The sequence below is a fragment of the Rattus norvegicus genome, chromosome 2 (assembly GCF_036323735.1).
Source record: "Rattus norvegicus strain BN/NHsdMcwi chromosome 2, GRCr8, whole genome shotgun sequence".
NCBI classification, from domain to species: Eukaryota; Metazoa; Chordata; class Mammalia; order Rodentia; family Muridae; genus Rattus; species Rattus norvegicus.
Genome location: NC_086020.1, coordinates 234,593,210 through 234,616,592, shown reverse-complemented (window position 1 = coordinate 234,616,592; position 23,383 = coordinate 234,593,210). Strand labels below are relative to the sequence as shown.

General features: G+C 43.1%; 1 long non-coding RNA gene across 4 annotated transcripts; it reads left to right on the top strand.

Moving 5' to 3' along the window:
- The first annotated feature begins 11,904 nt into the window (after positions 1-11,904).
- Positions 11,905-23,298, top strand: LOC102546591 (uncharacterized). 4 transcript variants are annotated; one of them, XR_005501372.2, is made up of 4 exons: positions 11,908-13,310; positions 13,437-13,593; positions 21,970-22,023; positions 23,032-23,298. It is a non-coding gene; the product is annotated as an uncharacterized LOC102546591 (long non-coding RNA). The 4 variants fall into 4 exon arrangements; XR_010064478.1 differs by having other exon boundaries at positions 11,908-13,593; XR_010064477.1 differs by having other exon boundaries at positions 11,908-13,624.
- The last annotated feature ends 85 nt before the right edge of the window (positions 23,299-23,383 follow it).

Below are 23,383 nucleotides of genomic sequence, written 5' to 3'. Positions count from 1 at the left end.
AGTGCCAGGATTAAAGGCTTGTGCCACCAGAGCCAGCTGACACTTTCCTGACTAGTGATTGTTATGACAGGGCACAGCCCACTGTGGGCACGTCACCTCTGGGCGGGTGGCCCTGGATTGTACATGGAAGCAAACTGAGCAAACCTTGGGGAGACAATCCTACAGCTGGGTTCCTTTTCTGGTTCTGCTTAAGTCCCTGCCTCTGGGTTCCTGCCTTGAGTCCCTGCCCTGATTTCCCTCCGTGATAAACTATTACCCAGAACTAAACGTTGAAACAAACCCTTTACTTTCTTAATTGCTTTAGGTCAGTGTTCATCACAGCAATAGAAAACAAACCTTAGACTCTTAGTCACTACAATCAAGATACGGAATCAACCTGAGTGCTCAATCATGGATGGATAAAAGGAGAAAATAACACACGCACACACACACACACACACACACACCACACCACACACACTTATATACACACACATACACCACACACACACACACATACCACATACACATACATACACCACACACACACACACACATACCACATACACATACATACACCACACACACACCACATACCCACACACACACACTACACACATACTACACACACACACTACACACACACTACACACATACTACACACACACACTACACACACACCACACACACACTACACACACACACACACCACACACACACTACACACATACTACACACACACTACACACACACCACACACACACTACACACACACACACACAAACACACACACACACACCACCACACACACTTATACACACACATACACCACACACACACACATACCACATACACATACACACACACCACACACACACTACACACACACACCACACACACACTACACAGACACACACACACACAAACACACACACACACACACACAAACACACACACACACACACACACACACACACACACAACTGTCACTTGCAACAACATGGATGACCCAGGAACTTGATGTTAAGTGAAGTAACCCAGTCACAGAGAGAGGAATACCAAATGATCTCATCTATGGAATCTGAAGATTGTTCTCGTGGAAGAAGGGAACAGATCCAGGAGCTGAAGGTGTAAGAGTAAAAGTCTAAAATTGTGCTCTCAGGATCCGAATTTTCAGTTAGATAGAAGGTTAACTTTAAAAAGCTTCCTGTGTTCCATGGTGACTACGGTCAGCACCAATATATTATGTTCTTAAAAACCACTACAAGAGTAGGATTTAGAGGCTGTTAGCAGAAAATGAAAGGTGAATTGCCGTAGCGATACTCGTATGTATGGCCAGCTTGTCTCAGCCATCCTATAAGTCATGCACGTGCTGAAACACACATTACAACTGGCAAACCGGTAAAATATGTAATTTTGTCTTTTTGTTTTTTAATTAGGAAACTGTTGGAAAGCTGGTGTGGTGGCATTTACCTGTAACCTCAGCATTCGGGAGGCTAACAGAAGAGGGTTGAGATCAAGCTGTGTTGAGACTAGCCATGGGAAGAGCTCGTTTCAACAAAATAACAACAAAATGTGTTGGCAGCATTGCATGCTATTACAAATGAAAATGCTGGTACAGAGCCGGGAATTCAGTAACTAACCTTAGTGGCTAAGCAAAGGGAAAGGACTATATTCTAAGTCAGTCTTCAGATGTGCACACAAGTTGGTATTTTCACAAACTTTTGCATGTGTATTTATTAAGCACCTACTACGAACCTATTTCTAAGCAGAGCATCATAAATATAAGTGAATAATCTAGGTGGGGTCATGCTCTCCTGTACGTCCAGCACTCGGAAGCTGAGGTAGGTTGATTGTGAGTTCGAGGCCCGCCAAGCCCACCCAGAATAAATAGAGTTCATGGCCTTCCTTGAGAAATTCCCTGGTAAAAACGAGAAGGTATCAATAGGAAAAAGCAGTTTCAGAAGTGGATAATGCCATCTAAGAAAAAAAATGAAAGTAAATGACTGGGAAGAGGTGAAGGAAATTTAAGATCAAGGCAAGAAAAAAATGTGTAGTAAATGTTATCAGAGGTGGGGGTGGGGGAAGAAGCTGCTTCATTCTTACATGCTTGTAAATTGGGATCTAGCAGTTCATGCTCCACAGAATAATGAGGACCTGAGTAAAACATTAGAAAATCTAATTGTTTACTACATAGCAGGCACTATTCTAAGCTCTTGACACTGATTAGTTCATTTCATTTACTACACTGGAGACCGATTCTCAGATTTCCCCTCCACAAAGAAACAAACGAGGGCTCACAGGGCCTCTACTCCCCAATACTAGTCAACTGTTAGCTGGTGGAGCTAATTTTAGAACAAGGCAGCATAGCCCATGTATCGAAGTACTTTGAGCTCAGGTTAAAAGAATCTGTAACGAGTGGTCAGAATAGAGACACGCAAGTGCCCACCACGGCTGCCATCACCTTGAGCAATTATGTGATGGAGATTTGAGAGAGATGGAGTATGTGGTGGACAGATGGCGAGAAGAGGGTTTCATACACTGTGAAGAGAGCTGGAGCTGGAGAGTTCATGGAAGTGAGGAACTGGTGGGTATGAGGAGCCTGCACAATCTTCTGAGGCCATGGTGACGTCCAGGCCAGGCTGCTGCCAAGGGCCAAGGTGAGCCCATGGCTCTACTGTAGCTGTGGTCTATGCTGACCACATCTGTGGCCCATGGTGCCCACAAAGACTATCTGATGCCAATGATGGGGGAGAGGGGAACAAGCTGATGCTGGAGGCCAAACTGTCTGAGTGGTCTATGCTGCCACCTGAGTCCATAGTGATGTCTTGGCCCAGACTGCCCCTGAGTCTATATCTGAGTTTGAGGTCTTGCTGTGGCAGGGTCTGTATTGCTGTCAGTAGCCAGCATTGCCATCAAAGGCCATGTGGATGTCTATGGTCCAGGATGTGGATGTCTGAGGGCCATGGGGAAGACATGCTGATCTGAGCGGCCTGTGCTTTCACCCAAGGCCATGGTGACATCCAGGCTCATGCTGCCACAAGGGGCCATGCCTGGGTCTACCATCTTATCATAGCTGGGGTCTGTGTTGATATCTGAGGCCCTTGTTACTACCAAAGGCCATGCGGATATCTCTGGTCTGGGCTGCCATCTGAGGCCATGTTGATGTCTGAGCACCGTGCTGAGTTGGCCCCACCCCTCTTTGGCCACTGCATTCAAGAGAGTTGGTTCCACACGTCGACAGCTGCAGCACTCCAAAGAGCTAGCACCACCTTTAGTCTTCTTCGAGGTGGCATGGGTGAGGAGAGATGCCTTGGCCCCTTTACCCTCTGCTGCCCGCAAGAGCTAGCCCCAGGGTCATGAGAGGGGAAGAGCCGGCCCTGCTGCTCGCCTGCTGCAGCATTCCACTCAGGAGAGCGGACGTGCACCTTGCCTGGGCAGTACAATAGAGCTGACCTTAGAGGCAAGAGCGTGAGAGTCAGGCCTGAGGGTGTGAGCACGGAAGAGCTGACTTTCTGCTTACCAGCTATGGCACTGAGTGAGCTAGCCAGGGCGGTGCTAGAGAGCAGGCCCTACTGATGTGGGTGCAGGAGAGCTGGCAGAATGACGAACAGAGCTACCATCCAGACCCAGATCAAGGGCTTTGAGTTGGCCCACTCCACCTACCCCCTCTATGAACTGCTGGAGCTCATTAAGGGGGCATCCGTCAGATGCAAAGCTGCAGGATCGTCACCATACAGGGCAACAACAGGATAATCAAGAGGAGCCCTTGTAAGGAGCCAGTATTGGTATTGATAGTGTATCAGAAGCCTTGGATCAGCTCAATGACTCATTGTAAAGAACATTTGCAAGGGAAAAAAGCGTGTGGACAAAAGGGTGGCTCTGGGGCTCTGTGCGGGAAGCTGAGAAGCAACTGGAGCGAGCTTCTGTTCTCAGAAAGGAGGGAGGCCGAGCCGGGGAGTGAGCGAGCGACCGACCATATACAGAATGTCATCCACTGGGATCCGAATTGCTCTTGAAGAGTCTTTTTAGGTTGAGGGCACTTCACTGAGGGAAGCGAGAGGGCTCCAGTGGCTTCCTAATAGACACCTGACTACTTCTACAATTCAATTCTTTATCCAATTAACACCCCAGAAAAGGTACACATGACGTAAGTCAGTGGTGAACCTGATGGACACCCGTCTGTGCCAGTGTCAAATGTTCCTCATGTTGTGTCTAACTCAATCTCAAGCCCTGGGAGTTGCCAACGCACACAAGGAGAAGCTAAAAGGTGCTGACCAGAATCTAGATTCAAGTACCGGGCTAGCCTATGGACCCTGGTTACTAACAATAGTTTGCTATATTTAGTTAAGTGGATAATCTTTATTTGTAAATATCTTCTTATGACAGATATTTAATATGAAACTCTGAGCCTATTTTTCAGTTGTTATTAAAGACAGGGTAAAAAAATGCAGAAGATCTGATCTCTCTCGATTAGCATGGCATTCCTGTTATATAGGAAAGCCCCAAACTTTCCTGTTTTTAGTATGGCATGTAAGTATATATAGAACATACACATACACACACATGCGTGCACACACACATACACACACACACACACACACACACACACACACACTATAGATATTACTTTGATGCTAGTTCCTAGATTCAGGAGGGAAACAGTGATTTCAAATTTGAGTTTGTAAAAATATATCCCTAAGTCTATTTAAATTCACTCAGTAGTGGCATTTCCTTTTACATGGGAGTAATTTCCTGTTAAATTAAGAGACCCGATAAATCTACTAAATACCTCTCTTCTACATAGTAAAAATAAAATCTTTAACATGAAAAAGCTGAAATCATATAATGGTTTACCACTAGATGGAGCAACTAAATTTAAAAAAAAATTTTTTTCACTCACAGTCAAACTTACAATTTCGTTCTGATTTTAGGTTGCTTGTTTATGTTTTTACAGTCCCCTTTGCTTCTTTCTCTATGAGATGCTTGGAAGGATTCAACATTTCTAATAGAAAAAGGTAATAAAAATAGAACCACAGTTAGTTCATTGAGCTGTGAGCTTAAGGCTTTGCAAGATGAAAGGAACTTAAAAAAAAAAGAATCGGAGAGAAATTGGAGCTCAAAACTGTAAGGGAGAAGAAAAAAAAAAACCTCACCTGAAAAATAACTATACCGTCTTCTCTGCTACCTTAATCTATCACCTTACAATGTTGTCTATCCAGTCAGGCCGAGTAAAAGTGACCCCTGACCTGCCAGAGCAGGTACCACAGAGTTCGTGAATAAACGGCTTCCTGTGTTGTGGTTTTGTGTACAATTCCTGGACAGAAAGAGCCAGGCATAGTGTTAGTGTGCACAGGAAGCCACATCAGCTCAGTGATTCAATGGAAGGAGACGGGTCTAGCCCAAGGGATTTTTCTGTTCCCTTTGAATCCCGAAGCAACCATGCACTCATTCGACAAGTATGTGTGGAGCTGAGATCTCTTCCCTGAGGCTTGTGAGGCCCTGGGTTCAATCTCCAGGGGTGGACAATAATAATAATGAGTAAATAAATATGACCTGAGCACCCTATACTCCATCCATTTTCCATCTCCTCGGCTGAAGTGTGTCTCAGAATTAGACCAGACTAATCAATCCCTGAAAGGTTCACCATCCCACGTGTCTGCTGTGGACAAAGGGGAGGAAGGACAGCCGGGATTAAGAAAGCTGAATTTGATGAAATGAAAAAAGAGAGGCTGCACTGAACAAGGACGGGATTTACTCACCATGGATGAGCAATGGCACCGGTTCCTGGTCAGCCATCCCCACCATAACCGTACAGAACAGTTCTGAAAAGGTGTCCTGAATGCCAGTAAGTCTAACTTGGCTGCCTGTCTGTTATATGCTTATGTCCGGGATGAGCTGATTTCCTCTGCTATCGCTGCACTAAAGACTAGAATTAAAGAATCATTTTTATAAGATTCAAATTCCCTGCAAACCGAAGATGGTTAGGCAAGCATCCCTTTGGAAGAGGCCACTGCCTCACTCATTATAGGTTTTTCCTGGCTGAATCAAACACTGAACTCATGCTCAGTGCTCTCCTTTCCCAGCAGGCTTCCTGGCTACACATTCAAAGATCACTTGATTTCATCTTATCGAGTCTGAATAAGCTTGATTGTCTGCATTCTAAGCCCTTTGTATGGCCAAAGTAATAAAAGAGAGAAGGTGTCACACACAGAAATAATCATTTATTTTTTATGAGCCCCTCATAATACGTTTACACACCTTGATAAGTGTTCAAGAATATGCGTCCACGTATGTGTTAGTGCACACATGTGTGTGGAGGCTACAGGTCAATGTCGAGTGTCTTTCTCATCACTCTGCATTTTTTTTTTGAGACAAGAGTCTCTCATGAAATCTGGAGTTTACTGATCTAGCTAGACTGGCTGGCCAATAAGTCCCAGGGGTTTCCTGGTCTCCACCTCCACCATGCTGGAGTTATAGATGTATGTTTTTATACACAACTTTCTTTTTAAAACTACATTGGCATTAATTTTTGCATACAATATATTCTTATCGTATTCAACCTTCTTCCCCTTAAGTCCTTCCAAATCTCTCATACTCCCCACTGGTCCCAACTTCTGTCCTCCTTCATTTTTATATCCCACCAATCCAGCTTATACTGCCCATAACTCGTGGGTGTGTGGTCATTCACTGGGGTGTGATTGACAGACTAGGGGACACGTGCATAAAGAAAACCGATTCTCCCTCCCCCAGAGGCCATCAAGAGTCACTAGCTCCTCAGCGAGCAGAGACTTTTGAGCCCTTCCCTTTCTTTCCATCCCGCTTTTCCCACGGGTGCTGTGAATCTGAAATCAGCTAAGCACTTTACAGACTGAGCCATCTCCTAAGCCCCAGAAACCCACATTTAGAGGCATTGCTTTAAGCATTTTTATTTCACTTAGTGTCTTAGTTTGATTTTCCATTGCTATGATAAAACGCCATGACCAAAATCAGCTCGTGAGTGGAGAAAGCATACGCTTGGTTTTCATATCCCAGGTCACATTCCCAGGAAGGAAACCAAGGCAGGAACTTGAGGCAGGAACCTGGAAGCAGGAACTGAAGCAGAAGTCATAGAGGAATGCTACTTACTGGCTTTCTTATACATCCCAAGAACACCAGTCCAGGGGCGGTAGCACCTACAATGGGCACTGCCATCCCACATCAATCATTTATCAGGAAGCTGCCCCACAGGAGTCATTTTTTCAGGTGAGGCTCTCTGTTCTCAGATAACTCTAGCTTGTGTTGAGTTGACAGAAGATTAATCTTCAAGGGAACTTCATGAGATAGGCACTATTTTTATGAACCCTTTTGAGGGCACCAAAGAACAGGAAGGTAAGTGCCTTGCAGAAGCTACACAGCTCTAAAATGGCACATCTGAGATCTCTGACCAAACATCCTTGCTCCAGACTCACGCTCAAGGCTGCTAGCTTCACTCAGGAGCAGCAACAAAGGGACCTTAGCTTATCTGACAGAGGAAGATTTGCAGCGTGAAGCAGCTAGCTACAGTTAAAGTTCACAACAACCTGGGGATATTTAAAATATCAGAAAGTGTCTCTTTAATTACGTCCATTCCAGATTTTTTTTTCAAGATATTTCAGGTTTCAAATATGTGTTTCTATTACCCTTGTTGAGATATAATATTGCCCAATGTCTTCCCTAATTTCCAATTCATAAAATAAAGCTATTGTGGTCTAATGGTAGAGTCCTGGGAGAACAGTCTAGCTGTGGTTATAATGAGCTGAGCAACTGAGTGTCTGCTGAGAATGAACATTTTCCTGCTGGGTAGGGTCATATAGGCTCCAAGACCCCAAGGCCAGTAGGGCTCTCTACCAACGGAAGTCTGGCATAGGAAACGTTCACTCGGGTGGTCTCAGCTAAGGAGAAGGCTTAAAGAGCAGACAATATAAAGCAACAGAGCATGTGCTCCACCCACCAGCATTAGAGTTCTGGACATGTGAGTGCACATAGCCTATGAGCCTGTTCTCATAGCCAACAGTGTCATGTAGATGCTACTGCATGGTTCAGATGAGAAAAGCAAACGCTGTGATCATGTGTCCCTGCCTCAGAGCTGACACTGGTGCTCTATCAACTGGCCCTGGTGACATCAGCATCCTGAGCTAACTTCTGGGAGTTCACGTCACCTCTCCTTAAAAGAACGAGAAAGAAAGAATGAGAAGAACGAGAATGTTTTATAGACAATCTACAAACTCTTGCAGGTGGGTCCAAACTGTAGGTGACATGCAGCTGCAGACCTCCACAGAGTATTCTACTTACTGAAAAAAAATACGAGATTTTTTCCCCAGTGAATTTTCTTGCAACTCAATTGGTTCTTGAGCATCGACTTAATAGATGATACATTCCATGTTGCAATGTGAAAAAGTTGGACACACTCATGAGAGGAAGACGCAAACAGTTCGGGCTGAAAATGGTACCCAGGGAGCAGAGCTGGGACAAGCCTGGGTTCAGGTTTTTATGATACTTGAAACTAATCAATTTTAAGGGTGTCACTTAAGAAAATGTCTATTATAATATACATAGAATAAATATCAAATATTCGTGTACAAGGAAAAAGACATCACAACAGATTACTCAGGAGGCCGAGACAGGAGGATTGCTCAAAGTTCAGAGCAAGCCTGGGCTGTACTAGCTACATGTCAAAATCAATTATAATGACATGATATTTTACCATCCTGGCATATTAGTCCTATATTATAGGACTGCAGTTTAATAGGGAAAGTATAAAGTCTCTATGAGAACTAGGACATTTCCAGTTTTTTTTGACAGGAAGTAAATAGTTTCTCTTCTTTCCTTTCTCTTTTCCTTCCTTCCTTTGTTCATTCGTTCCTCCAGTCCTTTTAAAACGTTTATTCTGTATGCATTCATATGTATCTGCAACTGTCTCTTGTGTGTGCTCATTGAAGTCAACACTTATATCTTCCTGTAGTACTTTCCATCTTATGTTTTTGAGACAGTCTCTCAAAGAACCTGAAGCTCACTGTTTCCACTAGATTGGCTGGCCAGACAACACCAAGGATTCCCCGTCTCTTCCCTCCCTGCCTAGTACTGGAGTTACAAACACACTTTGCCATGTCCAGCTTTTACGTAGGACTGGGGACTCCAAACTCATGTTCTTACGCTTAAATAGCAAGCACTTCACACCAGTGGATCATCTCTCCAGCCTCAAGTATTTTGAATCCATGGGATAGCTGACTCTGTGGAAGAAGCCCAGGATGCGGAAAGAGGGGGCCCAGAAATTCACCCCAAAATAACTCTTCTAGTGAGTAGACAATTTCCAGTGCAGGTTGGAGATCCAGGAGAAAGCTCGGCAAAGGTTAATTCTGTGAGGGTGATGGGGCAATCACCCACAGAGAATAAGTGGCCTATGGAAGACTAGAAGCCACTGTTGCTCAGAAAATTGAGCAGCAGAGCACCAGCAGTAATTCAGAGGCTCCAGCTGGTTTTCAGTGTCTATACCTGCAAAATAAAGGAGGAACTGCATGAATCCAGACGCTTCCAGAAAGTAGTGAGAAAGACCGAAGCTATAGTACTACCCATAGGCCATCTGCCCACGGATACAGCAGGCCGGGAGTAAGCATCCTAACAGGCAGTTTTCAGACACCGTTATTCCATGCAGAGAGAAGCCAGTACCTTCACTGTCGTTTGTGATGTTTGAGTGTCCCACCTAATCACACACAGTGTGTCAGCTTTGGGCATCAAAGGGACTTAAAATAGAATGTTGACTCCCAGATTCAAAATGTCTTGGTCCTTGTGACTCTTGTTTCCTCAAAACCCCAAAACTACACCCAACCCCTTTCACTTTCCCTCTCCCCAGTTACCTTAGAAATAAATTTTAGGCATTATAACCCTTTGTTTGTAAATACTCTAGAGGGTATCTCTCAAAGACAGAGCTTTCCAGCCAGATGTGATGCTACACATCTCTAATCACAGCACTGGGACACTCAACAGATCCTGAGTTCAAGGTAATCCTGGACTAAATAATGAGAGTCTAACTAAATAACAAACCATGACAAAAGTAAAACAAAAACGACTTCCAAACTAAACAACAAAGACCTTCAAAAAAAGCATTCATGACTGTACTATCGCTAGCACACTCTTGGATACTCCATGAATTTTAACACACAGCTAGTCAAATACTCCTTTGGTTGGTACCAATAACTGAAAAGCAGACAAACGAAAAGAAATTCAGACCTTAAGAAAACAACAGTGAAAATGGCTGTGTCAGTATCTCGGTTGTACACCATCTGGGAACACAGGGAGCAGATGGGATCTGACCCTCTAGACCTTGATTTTCTTTTTAAAAAATGGCCGACTTGGTTCTCTTTCACTGTTGCTCAGGTAGAGTAAGTTATTTAAATTTTCTTAACTTTACTATCTCAGTGTGAAACTGGAATAATGACCAATACTAATGAGAGACTACTATAGCAATGCACAAGGTTATTACAAATATTAGAAGGGGTTAAACATGGCAAGCACTTGATGTGTAACCGTCACTCCAGAATGTTACTTCTCTTTCTCGTTTGAACCACAAACTAGTTTGCAGCAATGCTGCTATTTTTAATAGTGTATTTAATCCAGGTTCTAATTTTTCTCCCTCGTGGATTCTCAGCAATCTGTCAGAGAGAGTAGTTTAGGTTGAATGTAATCCAAGGCCCAGAGAGATTTATGGTCTTGCCCAGAGTGCACAGCTGTTAGATAGCAGAGGCAGAATTTGCGTCGAGCTCCTGACTCCTCATGTCCCTCCGAACCCGTGACATCAAATGAAAGTTTAAGTTGTGCTTTCAACGTTATGTTTAGAGAAAGGTTGATATATAACAGCCTCAAGAAAAAAACTGTCAACCCAAATAGTTTCTTTCTACAGTTTTTGGAACGAATAGAGATAAAGGAGCTACTTCAAAAAGCTGATCTTTGATTGGGTAGTATACTAGAAGCTTCGGCTTTTCTGTCTATTAAAAGGAGCTAAGTGGTGGTGATTCATGTTTTACAGTTAACTCCAATGAAGTTTGTGTTCAATTCCATACATAAGATTTGGATTTGAACCATCAAATATTAGTACAGGCGCACACGCACATGCACACACGCACATACACACACACACATACACACAAACATACACATACACACACATGCACACACACACATACACATACACACACATACACACACACATACACATACACACACACATACACACACATACACATACACACACACACACACATACACATACACACACACATACACACACATACACACACACATACACACACATACACACACATACACATACACACACACATACACACACATACACATACACACACACATACACACACATATACACACACACATACACACACATACACACACACACACACACACACACACACACACACACACACCTGTTATCTTAGCACCCAGGAGGAAGAAGCAGGAAAATCAAGTACAAGGCCAGCCTGGGCTATATAGACATTTCCAGTCTACTTGGGGCTATAAAGCGAGACCCTGTCAAAGCAGAAGAAAGAAAAAAAAGGAAGGCAAGGAGGGAGGAAGGGGAGGAGAAAGGAGGGCAAGAGAAGGGGAAGAGACTGGGCATGGTAGCAGAAGTCTTTAAAAGAGGCTAAGGCAGGCAGATATCTATAAGTTCAAGGCCAGCCTGGTCTACATCGGAATAGGAATAGAGATACAGACTAGCCAAGGTCTAGATGAAGAGACTCCATCTTAAAATAAAAATACAAAGTATCCAATGCTTTTGGCTTTAAATGAGCAATTACCTGTAAGATCACAATAGTTATAAATTAGCCAACAAAAGGTTTTTGTGACCTCATAAATAAGACTAGGACCCACCCACACCCATACCTACAAGAAACACTGCTATATGGACATACGGCCAAATGCTCAGAGCCATCAGTGTCCCTTTTGTAACTGAGTGTGATTTGAGTGTTTCAGAAGTCAGAAGGCACAAGGTGGCTGTGGCTAACAGCAGGTCCTCCCCTGGCGCATGGCTCTGGCTGCCAGTGTTATTGATTAGCCCACACTAACACTTCTGGATGACTGCTAAGTCTCTGCTACAAAGCTATGGAAATAGTTTCTCAGCTCTAATTTTCTTTTATGGCCCTACCTTTCTTCTCAAGATGTTTTTCTTCAGGGCCAGGATGGCTATTTGTAGTTTGTTTGTATTTGGGTGAAAAGTCCTCCCTTAGATTTTCTTTCAGATACCTCTGGAGCAAAAGTAAATGATCGGGGCCTTTGGGTTGACCTCGATAAGAAGATAAAAGTAGCATTCCCAAACCTGTCTGACCGTGGGTAACCATTAACTGTCAAGCAGGAGAGGAATTTCCCACGACCTCAGACTATCACAGAAATGGAGGCGCTAGGAGGAGTGCTGCCTTGCAGGAATGACTCCAAACAGCAACAAATGTTATCAAGAGGGAGAGATTGCAGCAACCCAGGCCTGTGTCAGCTGGAGACACAGCTTGTGTCCGAGGTCAACAAGAACAACTGGAGGCCAGGGAGGAGCCAGGAAGCTTTTCTGGCCCAGAAAATTGAGAAGCAGGGTATAAAGATCATAAGGAGGGCTTCCCTGTTTGTTTCTGTGTTGGTGAGACCCCACCATGACATCTCTCAAGTCGAACAGCCACCACTTTAAGAGAAACATGGAGGCTTCAAAGCAAAACAAGAATCACAAAGATGAAGGTGGTGTTTTTGTTTTGTTCTGAAAAAGATTAGACGATGGAATTACAGAAAGGATGATAATAGAGAAATGGCCAACAGCACACAGAACGTCAACCACAAACCAAGATGAATCCGACTTAACCTGCATCGTGAAGTCCTGCCACCGGCAGACGTCAGGTTTATTAATCATTAAAATGAGTTGCCTGTGAGGACGTCCAATTTCCTGTTCTGAAAGTATAATTTATTACTACAGAAATATGCTTCCGGGTTTGTGAATATTGACAACAAGCATCGCAGGGTTTTTCTTTTCTTTTTTCATTTATTTTTATTTATCTATGTGTGTGAACTCTGGGTGAGTGTGTGCTACATGTGTGTATGCCCAGGAAAGTCAGATTAGTGCCTCAGATCATATGGAACTGGAGTTAGAGGTGCTAAGGGCAGAACACAGGTCCTCTGGGAGAGCGATAAGCACTCTTAGCTACTGAGTCATCTTGCTAAGCACTAGGGCAAAGTTTTAAGATGTTAGAGACTAAGTTATCCACAGCCGAGAAAAGTGAGGAATTCATCTTACTCCAAAATGCAAAGCAAAGGACTTTGAGGTAAGGCCGATGACTGGCTAGGCAAGATTAGAATGTTACTTTTCCGTGCACAGGGAAAGAGGGATGTGCTATGTTTATAACTGGGAACTCTCCGCTGTGTTTATATTCTTGTCTGTGTGCTTACAGTATCTCTTCAAGGGCAGAAGCAATCTGGAAAGAAAGAGTAACAATGTTGAATCAAAAACAAAGTTGTCTCTTAACTAGCTCATGGAACAGGCAGGAAGAAGCCCAACAGCTGAGAAATGAGCCTCCCGAATTTTCAAACCGATGCTCACCTAGAGGAGTAAGTTCATTTAAAGACATTTGAAATCGAGGTACGTTTGTTTAAGATTAAGCAGATTGGGGGTGGGGGGGGACTAACAATGGATTAAGAGGTCTAGAGAGGTGGCTCAGTGGTTAAATCACTCTCTTAACCACACCCAGAGGACCAAGCCAGCACGCACATAACCACCTATCATCCTCACAACCACCTATCACTCCAGGAGATGCAGTGTGCACGCATGCGAGCACGCGGGAGCCTGCCTCAAATGAAAAGGATGAGGAGGTGGAGTAACACCTCAGGGGTTAAGAGTCCGTACTGCTCTTGCAAAGGATTCTAAGTCGGTTCCCAGCACACATGTTGGATGGCTCCCATTGCTTGCGACTCTCACTCCAGGGAATCTGACCCCTCTCATGTACATATATATTCCCACATAAACACATAACTTAAAATTTTATCTTTTAAAAAAAGGAGGAGTGTCTCAATCATGGTTTCTATTCCTGCACAAACATCACAACCAAGAAGCAAGTTGGGGAGGAAAGGGTTTATTCAGCTTACACTTCCACATTGCTGTTCATCACCAAAGGAAGTCAGGACTGGAACTCACGCAGGTCAGGAAGTAGGAGCTGATGCAGAGGCCATGGAGGGATGTTTCTTACTGGCTTGCTTCCCCTGGCTTGCTCAGCTTGCTCTCATAGAACCCAGAACCACCAGCCTAGGGTCAGCACTACCCACAGTGGGCGGGGCCTTTCCTCTTGATCACTAACTGAGAAAATGCCTTAGAGCTGTTCTCATGGAGGCATTTCCTCACGGGAGGCTCCTTTCTCTGTGATAACTCCAGCTTATGTCAAGTTGACACACAGAACCAGCCAGTACAAGGGGTAAACTGGGAAAGGGGGTAGTATTTGAAATGTAAATAAACAAAACGATCAATAAAAAATGAAAAATAAAGTATAAATAAATAAATGAAAAAAAGGATGAACTGGGTGTGGTGGTATAGACAGATAGAAGGATGGATGGATGGATGGATGGATGGATGGATAGAGGGAGGGAGAGAGAGAATAAGAAAGGGATTAGGACCCACAGCACCAAGTACTACGGCAGACTCAATTTTATCATGCTTCATTTCAAACTTTATACTTTTTTTTTTAATAGTAAAACCAGAATATAGCCCTTGGGACTTAAAAAGTTGAAGTTGTGTTATGCAAGGAAGTTGCAATTCCACGGGTCCTGAGGGCCATTTGAGGAATGGTAAAATCTGATTTGCATATGACAGGAATGCTTCCAGGACTGGATAGTCTGGATGATGCCTACAGTCATAAGGACCATAGACACAGCTTAACTCAAGGCCAGCTTGTACCCCAGATGCCAGACATGGAGTTTAAAGATTTAATGTTTTGTCTGGCTAGGTTTCGAGCCTGCTCTCATTTGACTTTCACTATTTTCTTTTGGAGTAGGATTGCTTATCTTGAACCACTGTGTCTTGGATGTATGTAACTTCTTTTTACATTTCCGGGTGCTCATAATTAATAGTTTGCCTTGAGTATCAGAGGAGAATTTGGACTGGTTGTTTGTTTTGTTTTGTTTTGAGCAATAGTGGAGCAGTTGAAACTTTGGATATGCTTAGGGACAGACTTAATTCTTTTTGCATGGTAAGACCAACAAGAAACTGTGGGTGCCTGAGGTGGAATGCAGTGGTTTAGATCTGGAATATTAGTCATAGCTTCATGTGTTGAAGACTTACTTTCGTTCTTACCTTGGCAATAGTGAAAGGTGGTAGCCTCTTCGAAAAACAAGACTTGGTAGGGCTTTATAACACTGGGGACATGTTTTTGGAGAGAACTGTAGATTGTTAGTCTGTTTTGGCTTGTGGCCAACATGAAGTAAACTCTGCCACATGCTCCCATCATGAGCCGTTGCTTTACCACAGGCCCAAAGAAGTGGGGTGAAGCAAACACAGACTTAAATGTTGAGGAAGTATGGACCCAAACAAGTCTTTTCTCTTTGGAACTTAGTTGGCAATACTAGAAAAATGAGTATCACGAAGTGATGGGTGTGAGGGGTGCAGTACAGAAGACGTGAGGGACAGGTCTTTTACAATGTTGTATTAGTTTGCTTTTGTCAACTTGACACAAACTAGAATCACCTTCAGAAAAGGAATCTCAACTGAGGACTTGTTTCTAATGCTTGTGGGCATGTCTGTGAGACATTTTCTTGACTATTAGTTGGTATGGGAGGACTCAGCCTACTCTGAGCAGTACTACCGGGGGCAGGTAGTCCTAAGGTGCATTTAAAAATTTGTGTAAGCCACAAAAAGCAAATCAGTGAGCAGAGGTTGCTGCCTCCGTCCCTGCTTTGATTTCTTGCCCAGATTACCCTAGGTGAGGAACTGTTACCTGGAACTGTTAAGATGAAATAAACCCTTTCCTCTCCAAGCTGCTTTGGGTCCATGTTTATCACAGCAACAGAAACCAAATGAATACAGAGGTAATTTCAACCCTAGAACAGACAATGATGAGCATCTAGGAGAACCCTACAGCTGCGAGATGAGCATTAAAAGGGAACCAATCGATGTGTGAGATTCTTCTCATGGGTTTAACATACCTAGGAGACTATTTAGATGAGAAGAAAATATGGAAATGATGCTGTTGAAAGTTATGGCTGTATCAGGCTGTCATCACCATTGACAAAAACAGTATAGAATGAAAAGGAGAATCAGGGGAACCATAATGACATTAGTCGAAGCTATTTGAGATTTGAAGTAGAAATATTCATGTGTCCATCAAAAATGTTGTTGTCTCAAGGGCAAAGATGTACCAGGTAGTACATATGTCAGTGAGAGCCTAAACAATGGAAGTCGATGGATGAACCTTTGTGTGAAATGTTGGTTCTAAACCAGGTTCCAATAGACGAGGACCCACTGGTAACTATGGCATCCAGTGATTTTTTTTAAAAAAATCTGATATTTAATTGATGCTTACACATTTCACTATGGGGCAGACTGCCTGAGAATGGCACCAGTGATTAGCCTTCTGTGTCTCGGGACACGCCATAAGCTTACTAGAATGAAGAGACATGGCCCACTCCTGAAGAGTCCGATTCAATGGACTGCCAGAGTGTTCAGGAATAGGCAATTTAGAAAGCAACTACAGCCTGGGTGTGGTGAATGTGTGACTGAGCCCGGTGCTAAGGAGGCTAGAGTGAGTTCTAAGGCCAGCAGTGTAGACTCCTCCGTAAGGTCTTGGTTCAAATAGGAGGAGGGGGAGGAGAACAGAAAACAACTTGATGCTTGTTATACATAATGGAGTCCGTAAAGTTCTTTCTTAAAACTGTGTGTGTGTGTATGTGTGTGTGTCTGTGTATTTGTGTGTGGGTGTATGTATGTGTGCATGTGTGTGTATGTGTGTGTATGTGTGTGTTGTGTGTGTGTTTGTGTGTGTATGTGTGTGTATGTGTGTATGTGTGTGTATCTCTGTATGTGTGTGTGTGCATGGGTGTGTGTGTCTGTGTGTATGTGTGCATGTGTGTATGTGTGTGTGTTTGTGTGTGTATGTGTGTATGTGTGTATGTGTGTATGTGTTTGTGTGTGTATATGTGTGTATGTGTGTGTGTGTATGTGTGCATGTGTGTATGTGTGTGTGTCTGTGTATTTGTGTGTGTGTGTTTGTGTGTGTGTATGTGTGGTGTTTGTGTGTGTATGTGTGTATGTGTGTGTTTATGTGTGTATATGTGTGTGTTTATGTGTGTATATGTGTGTGTATGTGTGTGTTTATGTGTGTATATGTGTGTGTTTATGTGTGTATATGTGTGTGTATGTGTGTGTATGTGTGTGTGTTTGTGTGTGTATGTATGTGTGTGTGTTTGTGTGTATGTGTGTGTGTTTGTGTGTGTATGTGTGTATGTATGTGTGTGTGTTTGTGTGTGTATGTGTGTGTTTTTGTGTGTGTATGTGTGTATGTGTGTATGTGTGTGTGTGTGTGTGTGTGTGTGTTGCCCACCGAGGTTAGAATTGGGCATTGGATCCCCTGGAGCTGGAGTTTAAAGCAGTTAGAAGCCGAACAGAGCTCAGATTCTCTAAAGAACAGCAAGTCCTCTTAACCGCTAGGCCATCTCTCTGGCCGCCAAGTTTTGTGGAGTTCTTTTGGGGAAAGGGGATAACATCTGAAATGTAAATACCTAAATAATCCAATATAAATAAATAAATAAATAAATAAATAAATAAATAAATAAATAAATCTAATCAAAAGGAAGGCCCAAACTAGACTTAGAATTTCACATTGTGAATCTTGCTATCACAGTGGCTATGTTAAACTTCTCTTAGAATATTTTCTTTTAGCTTAAAATTTCAACCTCCTAATTATTTCTCCAGAACAGTTTATTTGTCCCTAGGCTTAATAGGGAGACAAGAACGATGAAAGCTAGAGACAAAACTATCAGTGGGAAACAGCTGGGCACAAACTTTGACAATGATCACTTTTAAAGGTCAGCCATACATTTTAGAGAAAATCCTAAAGTGGCCATCAGAAATCCTATACTGTATAACATTATCGTTGATATCGGGTGAGGCCTTGTCCTCTGCGTGCTGTTGATGGAACGCAGCACCTTGCACTAGGTGAGCATTCTACCACTGAACTGCACGGCCAGTCCTTCCAATGGTTTCATATCTCTACGCTTCTGGTTTCCCATTTCTCTCAAGACAGGATTAGGATAAGAAAATCTCTCGAGTTTAGGTAAGATTAATGTGTGCCCTCTTCATTTGTGTTGAGACAAGAGAGTAGTGGTTAGCCATTTTACCCACACGAAATGGCAATTTCTTGTGGCTCAACGTCTCTAAAGTAGGGATGGCCCATTAGCAATACTTGATCTATGACCATTCTTTCGGTGGGCTTCCTTCGTTGTTTTCCTTCTCGCTGTAGTCTCTCCGTGGCCACGAGCAGATTTTCCTGTGCATACTTCGAAGCTCTGTGGCTCAAAGGTCGATTTCTTTTTTCTACCTCTAAGTTTAAAAGTCCCAGAAAGGCGCTGAGCATATCCTCACCTCAGACAAGCATTCTTAGTAGAGTGCCATTATTGGCTCGAACTGCCTCACTCTCCTACCGTAGTGACTGATAGGATAGAATTAGAAGTCTGTGTACGTGAGTTCCTGAATTTGGTTTCTCTAAAACGGCTTGTTATGCAGGACATGGTATTGAATGCCTTTAATTCCAGCATTTGAGGAGGCACAGGCAGACAGATTTCTGAGGGTTTGAGGCCAGCCTGATCTACATAGTGAGACCCTTTCTCAAAATAAGCAAATAAAATCTTTTTAAAAAGCATTTCATGCTGGGCATGACAGTGTATGTCTGCATTCCTAGCACTCTGGGGTTGTTCAAGGCTAGTCTGAGATGTAAAGTAGTATGGCCCTGTCTCAAACAAAACAAAGAATTGTGGAGCTGGAAGGACAAACCCATAGCAAACCAGTTGCTAACTCCACTGTTTATATTCTGCTGCATGTGTGGCAATTTAAAATATATTCCACTGTAGAGGATGAGGCATGGTTTGGTGGATAGAGTGCTTGTCACGTTCAGGACTTGAAGCTGAAACATCGGGACCTACATAGAAACTGAATTTATAACATGAACATCCGTGATCCCAGCACACCCCTACAGAGAGATGGGAGAGAGAAACAGGAGGAGTCTGAGAAGCTCAGTAGCCAGTTAACCTGGCCTAGACAACAGAAAAATGACACCATGACTCAAATAAGGGAGGCTGTGAGGACTGATGTTTGAGGTTGTCAGGTTACCCTCTGACCTCCTGCCATATGGCTGCTGTGGTATCTATGCACAAACACACACACACACACACACACACACACATGCACGCACGCACACACACATGCATACACACACATACACAGGCGCGCACGCGAACACACACACACACACACACACACACGCACACACACACACCCAGGCACACACACAGGCATACACACGGGCACACACACAACACACAACACACACAACACACAACACACACACTACACACATACAACACACACACACAGGTGCACACACACAGGCACACACACGCACACGCACACATATGTCAAATACAAACACACATTCACACTCCATTATTGAGAGGAGACACTATCATTAGACTGAATTAAGCCACAAGGAAGATTTGGATTCAAACTTTAGAATCCAAAATCCACCTAGAAGCCATTTTCCCTTTCTGAATCTATTTTTTTCATCTGATAAATGTATTATAAATACATCAAAGGGCTATTATGGGATTATATGAAACTGTGTGTCTAGAACTACTTTGAAATCATACAGATCCATGACTTAAGAGAGCTCCCATTCAGTGAACGGAGTGCCCGCTGTGGGTTGCGAACTCTCCTAGGTGCTAGGGACGCCGACATGACTACAATGGGATATTTTTGCCCTCATGTCTTACAGGTCCTTGTTAACATCCAGTACGTAAATAGGCTCAGTACATCTTAGCTTGCTAAGTCTTTAAAATAGATCAAGTAGTTGAGAATTGGGTCAGAGGTTATATTAGTTTAAGAAACATGGGGCTAGACTGTATCTTGTAGAGATGATAGTCAAAATTTGAGTGTAAAATGAGCCACGTGAAGAAAGCCTTCCGTTTTGCTATCACTTCATGAGATTGTTTTTTATTCTGTTCACCTCTTAAACAAATGGTTTCCTCTTTAGACAGGTAACAATGACGGCCTGTCTGGCATCTCTCTTTACATGAGGTCCCATGGCTTCCGAGGAGAATGCGTCACATTTCTCTATACACAGTTAAACCGGAATGTAGCAGTTCTTACCATCTCCCTCCCCCCTTCCCCTACCACCCCCGATTTCCTTCAATTTCATCTCATTTTCCAAAAGAACTCAATTTTTAACATGTTAGTTTTTGTTTTTAATCTTTTCTGAGTATAATTCTCTTATAAAACTATGTCATCCTCCTCAAAGTTCTGCTTTGAGAAGGAGCTGATAACGCTGAGACCTAAGAAGTTATTTTATGATTCTTTAACCATTAAATCTAAAGGGGCCCCCCTTCGTTTCTGTCAGTCTCTCTGACTTCTGTGATTTGAATTTTTTACGAAGCCTCTTAAACCACATTTTCAACTAGATCTTACAGGTTTAAAGATGATTAAACAATAAACCATAATTGACTTTTTCAGAAATACCTATCAAAAGTATTTGCTTGCCTGTGCAATGTATTTACATGGCAATTACATACATTTGAGGTCCAAACTGAACATATTGTATTAAGTTCCTCCCTACGCCAGAACGATGTGAAATTCCCAAACCTGGAGCTACTTAGTGATATGATCCCCACTACTGTGAAGGCACTGGCCATCGGCCATTCAGAGAACCGTCCTAACTTCCTAACACACTTCTCTTGAAATTCACCAACAGGTTTTAATTGTTCATTTCTTTCCTCAACAAATATTTGTTGAAGGCCTGTTCTATGCTAGGTGAGATCCTTGGGTGGGTGCATATACAATTATTAAGGCAAATTCTTCACCCTCAAAGTCATTATAAAGCAATACAGAGAATGGAGAACTAAAGGCAAGTATAATACAGGATATATGGTGAATTTGGAGAAGGATACTTTTCTCCATCTGCTTGTTCATTTGGGATTGTTTTTGCCTACTCCATTGAACTGTGAGGTGTATGTGGTCTTTGTTACTTTGTGGGTTCTTCTTTTTTCCACCCTCTATCCCTCCCCCCATTTTCACCCCCTATCATTGGATAGGTGAGAATGAAGAATAGAAGAGAGAGATCTATGAATATAAGTTCTTTCTTCTTATTTCTTCTTGACCACGACTACTAACAAACTACAACCAACCTCCACGAATGGTCAACAGCCATCGATCCACCTCTCCAGGTTTTAGCATTTATATACCCTCTGAAAAGTTTCCAGAATTCTAAACATTACACAATCACAGAAACAATCTGCAGCTGGCAAAAATCATGCCTCAACTAGAGAACTAGGCAAATCATAGTCTGCTGATTTGGACAGTCCAAAGCGGCCCCATATCCCCACACCTAGTATTAAAATGAAAGAACATTCTTAGACTATTTCTGTGATTTTTTTAAAGAAACCAAAATCCCAGAATTGTCACTAGAAAAGGGGTTAATAATATTGGTTCAGAAATGGCCATATAATTTTTTTAAAGGAGGTGTTATTATTTGTCCCACCAAAAGCTCAAAATTAAAGGCTTGATTGCCAATCTGTGGTACCATTGGGAGGTGGTGACACTTGAAGAGGTGGGCCCTTAAAGTGGGCATCCTAGTCTCTGTTCTCTCTCTCTCTCTCTCTCTCTCTCTCTCTCTCTCTCTCTCTCTCACTCCATGAGGAGAGTGGCCTTACTCTTACCATATGTTCTTTGTATTACAGGTTTCATCATAGACTTGTGACCACGAACTACGTCCTTCAAAACTGTGAGCCAAGGTAAGTTCTTTTTTATGAACATCGCATAGAGCCACATAACTCATGCAAATAGCACGACCCACCCTGCCACCTCATTTCCTCATATTCCCTGCCTTATTTTCATCCTTAGAAATTTTGACTGGGATAAGATGAAATCTTGAAGTAGTTTTAGTTGCCATTTTCCTGGTGGCTAAGGATGTTGAACGTTTTAAAAATTATTTCCTCCACTATCCCTCAAGGACAGTTGGATCTACTATGTTCACAGCAGCTTTATTCGTAGTAGCTGGAAACTGGCTACCTACATGCCCCTCAGTTGAAGAATGGATGAAGGAAATGTGGTACATTTGTGCAGTGAGATACTATTCAGCTATTAAAAAACAAGGATATCATGAAATTTGCAGCCAAATAGATGGAACTAGGAAATGTCATCCTGAGTGAGGCAACCCAGACCCAGAGAGGCATGTCCAGCACAGGCTCACTTATAAGTGGACAATCACCATAAAGTACAGTATAACCATAGTACAACCCACAGACCAAAAAAAACTAAGCAATGAGGAGGAGCCAAGGGAGGATGTGTGAATCTCACTCAGAAGGAGAAACAATGGAGGTGGATAGAGAGAGAGAACTGGGTGGGAGAGGGGATGAGGAAGGCAGTAAGAATAGTCACCAAGTATGGTGCGGACCCTGGAGAAGGCTGGGAGAGAGAATGGAAATTGATGGGGGCCATCTCTGGGACTAGCTGGAGACCTGGGATGGGGAAGGCTACGGGGAGTATATTCGGGTGACCCTAGCTGCTGCGATTCCTACCAGCTAGGGAGAATGAAGTGACCACCTCCTGTAGCCAGGTACCAGGCAGGACTTCCAGTGGAGGGAGGGTGGCAATCCTATCCACAAAACCTTCAACCCAAAATTTGTCCTTCTTACAAAATGTGCAGGGATAAAGACAGATCAGAGATTGAAGGAAAGGCCAACCAATGTGAGATAAATGATGCCCCTGACACTAGTAATGATGTTCTGCTATGCCTGCAGACAGGAACCTAGCATAACTGTCTCCTGAGAGGCAGCCGATGGAAACTGATGCAGAGACCCACAGCCAAACATCAAGCTGAACTCTGGAGTCTTGAGGATAAGTGAGGGATAGAATTGAGCCAGCCAGAATGGTCAAGGACACCACAAGAAGACCTACAGAGTCAACTCACCTTCATAGGGGGAGTAGCAGGGTGAAGGATTTGTAAGGGTGGGACTGGGGGGAAAGGGGGGTTGCAATAGGAATGTAAAGTGAATAAATAAGAAAAAGTATTTCCCAGCCATTTGTATTTCTTACTATAGGCCTTGCTCTCAGATCCGGGTCTTTGTCTCCCAGATACTCTAGGATTGAACG